The following is a 14,302-nucleotide window of genomic DNA, read 5'->3' on the forward strand; positions in this document are numbered from 1 at the left end:
AAAGAGAGACGCACACACACACACACACAAGCGCGCGAGAGAGAGCAAGCGAGCGAGGGACGCATAAGGTAGAGAAGGCTTGTTTTTGTGTTCACTTCTGTTTACAACAATCGGTTCGTAGCCTTCATTGTTGCAATGTTACTTTTCTTGGTGGTTTATTAAATTACGGATTTTTCAAATGTTCATTTTTTTCCCCTGTGCTTAAAACTCATTAAAAAAAAAGTGTTTTTAGCGAGCGGTTCCTAGCACTATAGCGCGAACTATTGCAGTGTTAGTTTTCTCTGTTGTTCAAGGTTTTCTCAGTGTTATTCAATGTTTTTACATTTAGTTTACCATTACGCTGTTTTTTCTATGGTATAATTAACTATATTTTAACTATACAAAATGAGAAAAAAAAATCTAGAAAATCACATTATCTGATTTTTGAAGAATTTATTTGCAAATTATGGTGGAAAAAAAGTATTTGGTCAATAACAAAAGTTCATCTCAATACTTTGTTATATACCCTTTGTTGGCAATGACAGAGGTCAAACTTTTTCTGTAAGTCTTCACAAGGTTTTCACACACTGTTGCTGGTATTTTGGCCCATTTCTCCATGCAGATCTCCTCTAGAGCAGTGATGTTTTGGGGCTGTCGCTGGGCAACACGGACCTTCAACTCCCTCCAAAGATTTTCTATGGGGTTGAGATCTGGAGACTGGCTAGGCCACTCCAGGACCTTGAAATGCTTCTTACGAAGCCACTCCTTCGTTACCCAGGCGGTGTGTTTGGGATCATTGTCATGCTGAAAGACCCAGCCATGTTTCATCTTCAATGCCCTTGCTGATGGAAGGAGGTTTTCACTCAAAATCTGACGATACATGGCCCCATTCATTCTTTCCTTTACACGAATCAGTCGTCCTGGTCCCTTTGCAGAAAAACAGCCCCAAAGCATGATGTTTCCACCCCCATGCTTTACAGTAGGTATGGTGTTCTTTGGATGCAACTCAGCATTCTTTCTCCTCCAAACACGGCGAGTAGAGTTTTTACCAAAAAGTTCTATTTTGGCTTCATTCCTCTTCTGGATCATCCAAATGCTCTCTAGCAAACTTCAGACGGGCCAGCACATGTACTGGCTTAAGCAGGGGGACACGTCTGGCACTGCAGGATTTGAGTCCCTGGCGGTGTAGTGTGTTACTGATGGTAGCCTTTGTTACTTTGGTCCCAGCTCTCTGCAGGTCATTCACTAGGTCCCCCCGTGTGGTTCTGGGATTTTTGCTCACCATTCTTGTGATCATTTTAACCCCACGGGGTGAGATCTTGCGTGGAGCCCGAGATTGAGGGAGATTATCTTGTATGTCTTCCATTTTCTAATAATTGCTCCCACAGTTGATTTCTTCATACCAAGCTGCTTACCTATTGCAGATTCAGTCTTCCCAGCCTGGTGCAGGTCTACAATTTTGTTTCTGGTGTCCTTTGACAGCTCTTTGGTCTTTGCCATAGTGAAGTTTGGAGTGTGACTGTTTGAGGTTGTGGACAGGTGTCTTTTATAGTGATAACGAGTTCAAACAGGTGCCATTAATACAGGTAACAAGTGGAGGACAGAGGAGCCTCTTACAGAAGAAGTTACAGGTCTGTGAGAGCCAGAAATCTTGCTTGTTTGTAGGTGGCCAAATACTTATTTTCTACCATGATATGCAAATAAATTCTTTAAAAATCAGACCATGTGATTTTCTGGATTCTTTTTTTCTCATTTTGTCTCTCATAGTTGAGGTATACCTATGATGAAAATTACAGGCCTCTCTCATCTTCTTAAGTGGGAGAACTTGCACAATTGGTGGCTGACTAAATACTTTTTTGCCCCACTGTATATATATATATATATATATATATATATATATATATATATATATATATATATATATATATATATATATATATATATATATACACATACAGTTCGTACGGTCTGGAATGGATTAATTGTATTTACATACAATCCTATAGGAGAAATTGCTTCGGTTCACGACCAACTCGGTTTACGACCAGAGTTTTGGAACGAATTATGATCGTGAACCGAGGTTCCACTATATATATATATATATATATATATATATATATATATATATATATATATAATATAATCCCTGTGTTAGACACAGCCAATGCTCAACAATTACATGTGTGTTGGATATTAGCCTATTCCTGTTCAGATAAACCAGTTTTACTCTAAATAGTCACATCTTTTAGAATACACTGTGAACCTGTCTGTCTTTCTTATTTTGAACATAATTTGATTATTATATTTTTTTACAGATGTACAAAAGAAGAGCAGTGTTCCCTCATCCACATTTGCCCAGGCCCCTATCCATGGCAAACAACAACAGAAACACCATGATGGAAATACAAAGCTTTCAGCATCTGAATTACAGAGTCTGATGCTAACCTGTTTGCAGAATAGCTCTCTACCTGTTGTGAAACTAATAAGGGTCGATGCAATCATTACTAAACAACTGGTACATACTACAAATGCAGCAGCTTCCAATATTTGTGGAAACCAGAGGACAACTTTAAATGGCAAATCTAAACCTAAAGTGCACCAGCAGATTCCACGATATGGCTGCTCCGAATGTGGTAAACGATACACAAATACCAGCAATCTTCAGAAGCACATAAGAAGTCATACTGGAGAACGGCCTTTCTGCTGCACCCTATGCGACCAGCGATTCACTTGTAAGAGCAGTCTTCAGAGCCACATGATACTTCACACCGGTGAGAGGCCATACTGCTGTTCTGAATGTGGTAAACGATTTCCTGACAAGAGCCGCCTTCAGAAACATGCAAGAATTCACACTGGGGAGAAGCCATTTTCCTGTTCTGAATGTGGTAAACGATTAACCGAGAAAAGCGGTCTTAAGAAACACCTCCGCATCCACACTGGGGAGAAACCTTATTGCTGTCCTATTTGTGGCCGAGGATTTACTGACAGTAGCGGTCTTCTTAAACACAAAAGAATTCACACTGGAGAGAAGCCCTACCCCTGCCCTGAATGTGACAAGCGATTCTCAGATAGCAGTAGCCTTCAGAGACACAGACGAATTCATACTGGAGTGAAACCTTACTGCTGTAGTGAATGCGGCAAAAGTTTTGTGCAGAAAGATCATCTCCTGGATCACACACTGACTCACACGGGGGTGAAGCCATACTGCTGTTCTGACTGTGGCAAATGCTATTTCCATAGGAGCAATCTTCAGAGGCACATGGTAATACACAGTATTTAATCAGAAGCATGGCACTACAGCACGAAACAAAAGTTGGACTTGGATGAATGTTACTGGAGAAAAAATTGTGCTGCATGGAAATGTTACGTTATTTAAAACAAAAAAAAAATTTTTTAGCAAGATACAACTAATAAATTCAACATATTTCATTTTAAGATAGAAGGACCTTAAGCTCACAGTGGTACATTTTGCAGAAGCTCAGAAACTTACATGAACAGAACATTCATAGAATATTTGGTGGGTTACTGGATGGAGGCTCACATTTGAAATAAATCCACTACTAGATAAAACAGACTAAAACCTTCTGGAGTACCACCAAGAAGAAAATAAAGAAATAGAGAGGCAGGATGGATGGACAGGTACAACCAGGCCTACAACACAAAATGAGGAAATGAAATGTACTCAGGTAAGACTCAAAGAAATGGACAAAAATATATTTATGAAGAGGCTAACCCCTCATCATTCATTTATTTTACTTCTGGTTTAAACATCAGAATGTAGTTGAGACTAACATATTTGGTGAATGTAGACAACACCATGGCTGACCAGAGACAACAAATTTCAACTTACATTACCAGAAAAAAATACACTATATACACTGATCAATGAAAAATTATCATCCACCAAAAAGGCATTTTTTTCTTTTTTAATGTTGTTGAAGTATACAGTGTATTGAGACTGAAATGGAGAGACCCACTGAAGTAAGAAGATACTCTTGCAGTCCTAAATCCAGCTGGTCACTAGAGGGGGCTAGTTCTCCTTCAGCTAAACTGCACACTCTCTGAATCCTGCAGCCTGAGTGAGAAGACTCCAGCTGCAGACCTCCGCCAGGAGCTCCCCCGAACAGCCAATTGAATTGCATGTTTAATTCACTTGGTTTACAGTTTACAACCGACCTTATTTGTCTCTGACAACCCTAATCTTAACCGTGGTTTAATTGGCTGTATTGCATAACATCACTGATGTATAATATGAAGTGACAACCCCCTCAATGGACTATTGTTCTGAGTTTGCACCCAACAGCTCCAAAAGGACTGCCACCTGAATGTATTTCTTACTGGTGTTGTGCAGTCTTAAACCTAAAGAAGGAATCTGTTAAATGCTTAGTGATCCATGAGGGTACAGACATTATATAAATCAGAGGGCATGTTGACAGAAAAATCTGCAAAAAAAAAACATCTGCAGAGCCAGTATTAGTCCCACCAGCTCCCTTGAAAGCGTGCAAAAAAGAAGCAGTCTATAAATAATTTTGACAATCTCCATTTTGGCTAGTAAAATATTCACGTAAACAGAAGAATACATCAAAAATGGTAGGTAGGCTCTTTTTTATGTTTAACCCAGAAAAAAAACGAGTCAAAAATGTTACAATATTACATGTAACAGAAACCTCTAAATACCAAAATGATAACATGAATACAGTAGGAAAGGTACTGTATATTGAGCGTTTACTGATGTAGGTTTACGTTATTTGTGTGACATGTTTTGAAACCGTCATCAATGCAGAGACAGGTGTGGCAATTGGAACAGTTAAAAGTGTGTTTTTTGTGCATTTGTTTGTATTTTTTCTGTTGCTTGGGCAAGAGAGGGTAGAACGTCAGTGCCCGATCTGCATGTGCAATGCACTCCTCATATTATTATAGGCTACCACAGGACAAGGCTTTGTGACTCCCACATTTCCCCTAAAATGAATAATATTTGCTGCATTGAGACAGAGCTTAGGGAACTAATGTCTTTATTGTCCTTCTACTAGATTCCAATTTTTAACCCTGTTTTTTTGCCTTTTTGTCATGCAGCTTCTTGCACAATGGTGAACAAACTTACAGGCATATCATGGTAGTTTGGTCCTAACAGTGAAGTATGCATCAGTTTCATTGTCCGCGCCAACGTCTGATGACCAATTGAAATTGTCATCACTATTGCTTCATTTAACTAATGGTTCCCTTTCAGTTTGTTCTAAAATTGGCTTTACACGCTATTGTATCGATGAGTTACTGTAGCGTGGCAAAACACACAGAAATTTTCAAGATTTTTTTTTTTTTTGGCAGCATAATTTTTTTTTTCCACTAGATGATGTGGGCACTAAGGACATAAATGGTTAACAGTGCCTTGTGCCTTTCTTCAGAAACCTGTTAGAGCTACAGCTGTAAGTTGAAGGTCACAGCACATACAACTCTGGAGAAAACAAGTAAGCTGTAAATCTCATAAACGTAAATCTCAAAGTGACATCTGAAGGCCAGCAGCTGCACGTATGTGTGTTAAAGTGTGTTCAGCCTTACCGCCTAAAACATGTGAAATTCCACAAATGAAGGAAACTACCAAGGTCTGAGGGTCTTGTATGGGGAATGGACTTTAACCAATTAGAATAAAGGAGATAAAAAGTGCCACACATGATTTTTGTGATTTAACCAAGCAGTGGAATGTTATGCTGCATGATCAAAGTGCCTGAATTTTATAGCCAGTAAGATTTATTCTTTTATACTATAACTGAGATATGCAAATCTGTTATGTAAAGTGTATAAATAAGAACTATACCCTTTGTTTATTGAGAATCCCTCCTGTTGATTTGTTAACTGCAGGGCTGTCCCTTTCTGCGAAAGAAATACATATGGCAAGCTTCCTCCTGCCTGATTCTTTGGGGTGATTGTTTTTATCAATTAACTGTCTTCCACAATGACAACAGAATACTGTCCTGCGAGTAATTCGGGCCTTAAACTGTAAAATGGAATATTATCATCAACCCAAGTCACATTCAGGGTTAATGCTAAACAGGTTGAGGTGTATCTGCCAAGTTTTTAAAATCCAAAATAAATAGGTGGGAAGATCTTTAAGGACTAGAATACAGTTGGAGAATAAAGAGCAAATAGCCCAGAAAGTTGCTAAGGTTAGAAAAAATAAATTATATACAGTACATGTAGTCATAGGCAAGAAATCACTCAGGGTCGCTACCTCCTTTCCTCAGCCTGACGTCCTCCCTTAGATGTTGTCATAGATGAGTTGTGAATTCAGCACTTTAGGGATTGTTCAGAAATTGTGAATTAAGATTCCCTGCTCAGCAAACCTCCAAAAACACTGCTAGCTGACCATCTTAATGGCTTATTCAGCAACAGTGAGCATCTCTTTCAACTTCACTGTGCACTCACTGTCACTTGCATATGTACGTACATATCGTAATGACCCTTATGCAAGAGACGGAGAAATGGACTCTACCACCTTATGCCAACATATTAGTGTGACCCTGTAAAGGACCTTTGGTTTCAATTACGTTGCCAGGTCTTCTGTGACACAAAGTTGTCCCAGCCTCTTTATCTCCTCAGCCTGTACACATACTTGCCGCTCAGCTCCAGCCCATTCCACTCACCCATAATTGCCCATTTACTGAGCTGACCCAAGGCAAGGGTCCATCCAAAGCTTACTGGCACCAACACATAAACACGGACACTCTTCAGCAGCAAGGAAATGTGTAATAAACTGATTATTAGAGTAGTGGATTTGCAACCCTACACTTGTGCACTGTTCACAGTTCACTTACTGTACAGTATATAGCCAGCTTCTCTGGGCATCCCAGTGCCATCTGTAGTCCATGGCTTCATGAAGAACATGTGCCTCTTAGGTCTGAACCCAGGTGGGTCTCTGTCTCTCTAATATATATATATATATATATACTAGCAAAATACCCACGCTTCGCAGCAGAGAAGTAGAGTGTTAAAGAGGTTATGAAAAAGAAAAGGAAACATTTTAAAAATAACGTAACATGATTGTCAATGAGGGCGGCACGGCGGCGCAGTGGGTAGCGCTGCTGCCTCGCAGTTAGGAGACCTGGGGACCCGGGTTCGCTTCCCAGGTCCTCCCTGCGTGGAGTTTGCATGTTCTCCCCGTGTCTGCGTGGGTTTCCTCCGGGCGCTCCGGTTTCCTCCCACAGTCCAAAGACATGCAGGTTAGGTGGATTGGCGATTCTAAATTGGCCCTAGTGTGTGCTTGGTGTGTGGGTGTGTTTGTGTGTGTCCTGCGGTGGGTTGGCACCCTGCCCGGGATTGGTTCCTGCCTTGTGCCCTGTGTTGGCTGGGATTGGCTCCAGTAGACCCCCGTGACCCTGTGTTCGGATTCAGTGGGTTGGAAAATGGATGGATGGATGGATGATTGTCAATGTAATTGTGTTGTCATTGTTATGAGTTTTGCTGTCATATATATATATATATATATATATATATATATATATATATACACAGACACACATAAACATATATATACATATACATATATACATATGTACATATCTACATATACACACACATATATATATATATATATATATATATATACAGTGGTGTGAAAAACTATTTGCCCCCTTCCTGATTTCTTATTCTTTTGCATGTTTGTCACACAAAATGTTTCTGATCATCAAACGCATTTAACCATTAGTCAAATATAACACAAGTAAACACAAAATGCAGTTTTTAAATGATGGTTTTTATTATTTAGGCAGAAAAAAAATCCAAACCTACATGGCCCTATGTGAAAAAGTAATTGCCCCCTTGTTAAAAAATAACCTAACTGTGGTGTATCACACCTGAGTTCAATTTCCGTAGCCACCCCCAGGCCTGATTACTGCCACACCTGTTTCAATCAAGAAATCACTTAAATAGGAGCTGCCTGACACAGAGAAGTAGACCAAAAGCACCTCAAAAGCTAGACATCATGCCAAGATCCAAAGAAATTCAGGAACAAATGAGAACAGAAGTAATTGAGATCTATCAGTCTGGTAAAGGTTATAAAGCCATTTCTAAAGCTTTGGGACTCCAGCGAACCACAGTGAGAGCCATTATCCACAAATGGCAAAAACATGGAACAGTGGTGAACCTTCCCAGGAGTGGCCGGCCGACCAAAATTACCCCAAGAGCGCAGAGACGACTCATCCGAGAGGTCACAAAAGACCCCAGGACAACGTCTAAAGAACTGCAGGCCTCACTTGCCTCAGTTAAGGTCAGTGTTCACGACTCCACCATAAGAAAGAGACTGGGCAAAAACGGCCTGCATGGCAGATTTCCAAGACGCAAACCACTGTTAACCAAAAAGAACATTAGGGCTCGTCTCAATTTTGCTAAGAAACATCTCAATGATTGCCAAGACTTTTGGGGAAAATACCTTGTGGACTGATGAGACAAAAGTTGAACTTTTTGGAAGGCAAATGTCCCGTTACATCTGGCGTAAAAGGAACACAGCATTTCAGAAAAAGAACATCATACCAACAGTAAAATATGGTGGTGGTAGTGTGATGGTCTGGGGTTGTTTTGCTGCTTCAGGACCTTGAAGGCTTGCTGTGATAGATGGAACCATGAATTCTACTGTCTACCAAAAAATCCTGAAGGAGAATGTCCGGCCATCTGTTCGTCAACTCAAGCTGAAGTGATCTTGGGTGCTGCAACAGGACAATGACCCAAAACACACCAGCAAATCCACCTCAGAATGGCTGAAGAAAAACAAAATGAAGACTTTGGAGTGGCCTAGTCAAAGTCCTGACCTGAATCCAATTGAGATGCTATGGCATGACCTTAAAAAGGCGGTTCATGCTAGAAAACCCTCAAATAAAGCTGAATTACAACAATTTTGCAAAGATGAGTGGGCCAAAATTCCTCCAGAGCGCTGTAATAGACTCATTGCAAGTTATTGCAAATGCTTGATTGCAGTTATTGCTGCTAAGGGTGGCCCAACCAGTTATTAGGTTCAGGGGGCAATTACTTTTTCACACAGGGCCATGTAGGTTTGGATTTTTTTTTCTCCCTAAATAATAAAAACCACCATTTACAAACTGCATTTTGTGTTTACTCGTGTTATATTTGACTAATGGTTAAATGTGTTTGATGATCAGAAACATTTTGTGTGACAAACATGCAAAAGAATAAGAAATCAGGAAGGGGGCAAATAGTTTTTCACACCACTGTATATATATATATATATATATATATATATATATACAGACAGACACATATATATATTTGCATATCTACACATATATATACATATCTACATGTATATATATATATAGGGCGGCACGGGTAGCGCTGCTGCCTCGCAGTTGGGAGACCTGGGGACCTGGTATGTATGTATATATGTATATATATATATATATATATATATATATATATATATATATATATATATATATATATATATATATATATATATATTTATCCATCCATCCATTTTCCAACCCGCTGAATCCGAACACAGGATCACGGGGGTCTGCTGGAGCCATTCCCAGCCAACACAGGGCACAAGGCAGGAAACAATTCTGGGCAGGGTGCCAACCCACCGCAGGACACACACAAACACACCCACACACCAAGCACACACTAGGGCCAATGTAGAATCGCCAATCCACCTAACCTGCATGTCTTTGGACTGTGGGAGGAAACCGGAGCCCCCGGAGGAAACCCACGCAGACACGGGGAGAACATGCAAACTTAATAAGATTATTGATTATTCTCTTCTCCAGATTATTTTATGTTTATTACAAAGAGCTGCATCCCCAGCACTGACCCCTGATGGACACCACTTATTTTGCTAACTAGCCTCTCATTGGGTCCTTATCATAATCTTTCTGAAAATCCAGATTTTAAAAAATATATATTTTTTGTCATTGCATTTCAGCATATTAGTAAAACACACCTTCGCTCATGTGAACCCATGTTGGTTATTCACGGACACTCCTGTCCCAGACATGTGCTGCTCCTTCTTTTCCTTAATAATTCCTTCCATTTATTAACCTGTGATGCATGTTATGTTTACTGCTTGCCTGTTCATCCTTTATACAGGGTTATTGAAAATGAAGGAGCAGATTTCAAAAATGTATTTCAAACAGACTGTATAAGACAGAAACACATTCCGCAAATCACTGGATAGAGGAAAATTCAAAGGTTGGTCCTATGGTCCTTGAGTTTACGTGCACTCAACATCAACACCATGTGTAGTGTGACAAACTTCAAAACACCAGTCATCTGGTCCCTAGTTACTGAATTCACAGCTTCCTCAATTCGATGTCATAAATCTTGAAGATTAGCGAGCATAGGTGGAACAAACACTCTTTCTTTAATGTACCCTGATAGATAAAAATCACATTGGGTAGAAGACCTGGAAGGCCATAGATGATGAGCAAGATCTTCTTGTCCACCTCTTCCAATCCATTGTCCTGGAATGGTGTCATTCAGGTAACGCTGGGCCTCCAAGGGCAAAAGAGGCAAGGCACCATCTTGCATGAAAATGAAGTCATTTGAATCATCTTGAAGTTGAGGAAACAACCAGTTTTGTAGCCTGTCCAGGTATGAAAATCCCTTCACGATTTGCTCCTCAACAAAGAGAGGTCCATAAACTTTGCTTGCAGAAATGGCACAAAACACATTTACCTTCGACAACTTTGCAAGGATTTTCATACCCTCGATTTTCTTACCCTCAAATTCTAACATTGTGGCGATTAACCTTCGAGATGGAAAGTTGATTCATCCGAAATAAATTACTTGTTCAGGAAAATTGTCCTCTTCCATTACCTAAAGAATTGCAGTGCAAAACTCAAACCTTTTTTCATGATTGTCAGGATACAATAATTGCAACTTGTAAGGCTTCATATGCAGACGCTTTCTAAGAACACACCATATCGTTATTTGAGGATTTCCAAGTTCAATGCTTGCCCGTGATGCGGATTTCCTACGGCTCCGATCGAACACACCTCAGATACGCTCAACATTTTCATCTGACGTGCGTGGACGACCAGTGCTTTTATGTTTGCATATGCAACCTTCTTCTACGAATTTTTTTTATGCCACTCATAAATTTGCTTATGACAAAGTGGCTGTTTGTTGAACCGTCAGCGGAATTCACGTTGCACTTGAACAATGGACTTGCACTTCACAAATTGCAGCATACAAAATGATTTCTCTTGTGGTGTTGTCACCATTTTACTATAAACAAGAAACAGTGGCATTCACTGGTACTTTTATCCGGGCTTTTAAACTTTGAACTTTCCTTGATCCAGTGATGTGCGGAATGTGTTTCTGTCTTGTACAGTTTGATTGAAATACATTTTTGAAATCTGCTCTTTCATTTTGAATAACCCGGTATATAAAGGTATAATATTAGCTAATTTTCAAGCTCCCTGAGGTTACAAGTTCAAGTCCTTTTAAAAGACTGAGTGTTCTGTGAACAGGCTGGTGCTGTGCTCCAATTGGAAAAACAAAAGTATGTGAAATGTGAGTTACCGTGAATAAAAGCATCAGCCTAATAAGTAAATCTAGACACATTTGAGAATCACATATAAGTTGTTTATCAACTGAGTGAACATGACTTCTGTTAACAAAAGCAAATTAATTCTATGATGGCACATATATTACAATATATGTGCACTCAAATGTGCCCATTACATTAGGAAAATCCGCAGTCGCTGCCAATTGCTTTTTGACCTTGGCTTGCTCATCCCCTTGGGATGGATATTTTATGTATCTGGGTGGTATGTTAATATTCTACCGTCCCATAAAGATGGCATAAAGTGACTTGGATGATTGTGGGATTCCTGACCAGTCAGCCAGTTCATGCTGAAGAAGTGACTATCACCTAGTAGTCTACATAGCAGGGGTTATGTGATTTGTATGAGATGGCCTCTGCAATGTGGGCTCCGATTCAGCACATGACTCTCAAGAGGACGTCTCTAGGAAGTCTAAAACTGGCTTATGTGAGCCAAAAACAACATTGTGATCAAATCAGAAACTGCTCAAAGGAACCTGCCCAATTTTCCGTACCTCCCTCCTGTTTCTATTCCAGAAGAACTAGGATGTTGTACCGTGTTAGCCATTATGAATGTAGAGAAAAGCCAAGCAAAAGGACACCTTTTATTGGCTAACTAAAAAGATTACAATATGCAAGCTTTCGAGGTTTACATCTTGCCTGAAGAAGGGGCCTGAGTTGCCTCGAAAGCTTGCATATTGTAATCTTTTTAGTTAGCCAATAAAAGGTATCATTTTGCTTGGCTTTTCTCTCTGTTCCAGAAGAAATACTGATAAGTCTCAAATACTCAGACAATATCTCCATAATATATAAAAAACACATTAAAGTCTTTTCCTTTCAAAGATCAAAGGGTATGATGGGGGTAAAGAACTTTCACTTGATATTTCAGAAAAGGAGTGGAAGGTAGCCATGCACAGAATACACTCGAGCTCCATATGCGCGAACCATTCACTCGTTCAACTTGAAATCTTTTATCGAGCACATCTGTCTCATTTAAAATTGTCCAAAATGTATCCAGGCCAAGATTCCACCAGTGAACATTGCAGTCGAGCTCCTGCTTCACTGAGCCACATGTTTTGGGCCTGTACCAAATTAACATCAATCTGGGCCAAAATCTTTAAATGCCTATCAGACAGCTTTGGGGTCACAATCCTTCCTAATCCATTAACAACTGTGTTTGATGTGCTTAAAGTGGAGAAGGACAAATGGATTGTAATTGCTGACACCACACTACTAGCACGGAGACTTGTCTTGCTCAACTGGAAGAATCCCAGCCCACCTATTATAATGATGATGTCCTGTACTATTTGAAATTGGAAAAAAAATTAATTCTCACTTAAAGGATCTGTTCAAAACGTTTTTTAAAATCTGGCAAGCTCTAGGAATAAATATTTGGAATAAGCTTTCATATTAGGGGGTATGATATTAATTTTCACTTGTTTGTTGTTTTAAAAGATTTATTCTTGCTGTTAGCTCTCTTCTCTCTCTCTCTCTCTCAGCCAGGGGGTTGAGTTCAGGTTTGTTAAGTTTGACTTGATTGTATGTAATGTTATTTTCTTTGTTTTAAGTGCAAGTCTTGATTGTATGCAATGTTCTTTTCTTTAAATAAAGTTTGTAAAATAAGAAAGAATAATAATCACTCTGCCAACACACTGAAAACTGGTTTATTTGATGGTTACTTGACCCTAACAGTTCAATCACTTCTACACCCTCAATCCTAACCTGACTATAACAAAATACTAAATCTAGACTGGCTTCACACCACATTTGTTTGTTAACACAGTATGTTAAAGCACTGTCATTGCTAACAACTAAAAATTCCTGTTTTGTCCTGCACTCAAATTCTGGACCAAAATCTTTAAATGCCTGTCAGACAGCCTTGGGGTCACAATCCTTCCTAATCCACTAACAGCTGTGTTTGGTGGATTCCTAGATAAGAAGAACAAACAAACTATACTTGCCTTTATTTCACTATAAGCACATAGACTTATCTTGCTCAACTGGAAAAATCCCAACCCATCTCTTTTAAGTCAGTGGGTAACTGATGTTCTACACTATTTGAAATTGGAAAAAATCAAATTCACACTTAGTGGATCTGTACAAACCTTTTCAAAACCTGGCACGATCTAATCTAGGGATCTCAAACTCCAGTCCTGGAGGGCCGCAGTGCTGCAGGTTTTCATTCTAACCCTTTTCTTAATTAGTGACCTGTTTTACTGCTAATTAACTTCTTTTGAATTAATTTTAATTGAGTTGTTTTTAAAGATGTGTTCTCTGGAATTGCTTCATTTCTTTCATTTAACAGAAATGAAACGTGAAGTGAGGGAGCCAACAGAAGATCAACTAAGTCAGGGCGTCAAACTCCAACCAGTTGCTTAATTAGGTGCCAAGTCTTGCATTAATTAAACCCGCTCTTTAATTCCATGGCTTGTTGCTGCTCTCATTGTGCAATAACATTTTCAAAATTGTTGATTTTTTTCTTTACTTTTCTAAGAGCACTGTTAAAATATTTTGGGGACCTGAGCAGATCAACATGCCTAAGACCTTCACCCTTTTTATTTTATGATATTGTGTGATGGACACAGTTTGCTGGTCATGTTTTGGCTCATTTTGTATGTCAGTATTGTTTAGCTGCTACTTAAGGAAAAAGAAACAGTTAAGGGGTATGAGTCATCAAGAGCAAGTCAATTAAAATTAATTCAAAAGAAGTTAATTAGCAGCAAAAACAGGGCACTGATTAAGAAAATGGTTAGAATGAAAACCTGCAGCTAC

General features: G+C 39.3%; 1 protein-coding gene across 2 annotated transcripts in view; it reads left to right on the forward strand.

Annotated features, from left to right (window-relative positions):
- Positions 1-14,302, forward strand: part of LOC114664665 (gastrula zinc finger protein XlCGF26.1-like) — a 63,920-nt gene that overhangs the window by 17,538 nt on the left and 32,080 nt on the right. The window contains exon 1 of one of the 2 annotated variants that reach the window (XM_051925610.1): positions 3,298-3,665. The exons of the other annotated variant lie outside the window; for it this stretch is intronic. The gene's annotated coding sequence lies outside the window, so the exon portion shown is untranslated. Of the gene's footprint in view, positions 1-3,297; positions 3,666-14,302 lie in introns of those variants that run through there. 2 annotated transcript variants of the gene reach the window in all.

This window comes from Erpetoichthys calabaricus, chromosome 1 (genome assembly GCF_900747795.2).
Source record: "Erpetoichthys calabaricus chromosome 1, fErpCal1.3, whole genome shotgun sequence".
Lineage (NCBI taxonomy): Eukaryota > Metazoa > Chordata > Cladistia > Polypteriformes > Polypteridae > Erpetoichthys > Erpetoichthys calabaricus.